Source organism: Durio zibethinus, unplaced genomic scaffold (genome assembly GCF_047325235.1).
Source record: "Durio zibethinus cultivar Kanyao isolate XHJ-2024 unplaced genomic scaffold, ASM4732523v1 HiC_scaffold_403, whole genome shotgun sequence".
Classification (NCBI taxonomy): Eukaryota; Viridiplantae; Streptophyta; class Magnoliopsida; order Malvales; family Malvaceae; genus Durio; species Durio zibethinus.
In genome coordinates, this window is record NW_028323026.1 from 132,501 (window position 1) to 133,406 (window position 906).

Here is a 906-nt window from a genome sequence, read left to right on the forward strand (position 1 = left end):
GGACGTTGGCCGGGGTGCACGCAATGGGAGGCCCATCGCGCACACCTACTCCCCCCGTGGGGGGGGGAGAGGGGGTGCCGGACCACCACCCCCTAAAGAGCATTAGAGATTTTACAGATATGCTACCAGTAGACGTTAAAATGTCTGAAACGGGGACACTTTTTCCAAACAAGCAAATCCCACACCGAGGGTGCGCAGGTGCCGATGGTGGTCGAGGCATGTGCCCGCAACAAGGGCCAACGTGAGCCGATGGTGGTCGAGGCAACCGCCCGCACCAGCTCGAGGCATGTGCCCACACCAAGGCCCGGCATGTATCGATGGTGTTCGACGTAGGGGCTATCTTCTGCTGATGGTGGTCGAGGCAAGAGCCCGCACCAAGGGCCAGCGTGTGCCCATGGTGCTCGAGGCAACCGTCCGCACCAGGGCCCAGCGTGTGCCGATGGTGGTCGAGGCAACCGCCCGCACCAGGGCCCAGTGTCACGGTCCGCGCGTTCCTCCTACTGAAACCACGCAACCCATGCGGCACCAAGACTACTCTTAGTCAAGGTCAGCCTTCACCAAGCCTATTTTTCTCTTGGACAGATCCACTTCGATCCTTCGAGCCACATGCCCACGAGCCTTACCTGGCTTTGACCCCGTAGGGTCGTTCAGTTCAAACTCTATAGGGAGGAACCCAACTCCCATTGGGCATCAGCCCCCGAGCACCCAGTTTCTGCCCGCACGCATGATTGACACCCCACATCATGCTAGTCCCATAAGGGGACTAGGGCGGACTGCCTCAGTGGCAGCCCACCAACCCGACTGGCCACAGGGGTCTAGCAGCATGCCTGTCTGCTAGCCCGCACACCCCTTTGGCCCGATGGTATCCCTCTTACGTAAACACCATCACATGATCCTTTCGGCTCG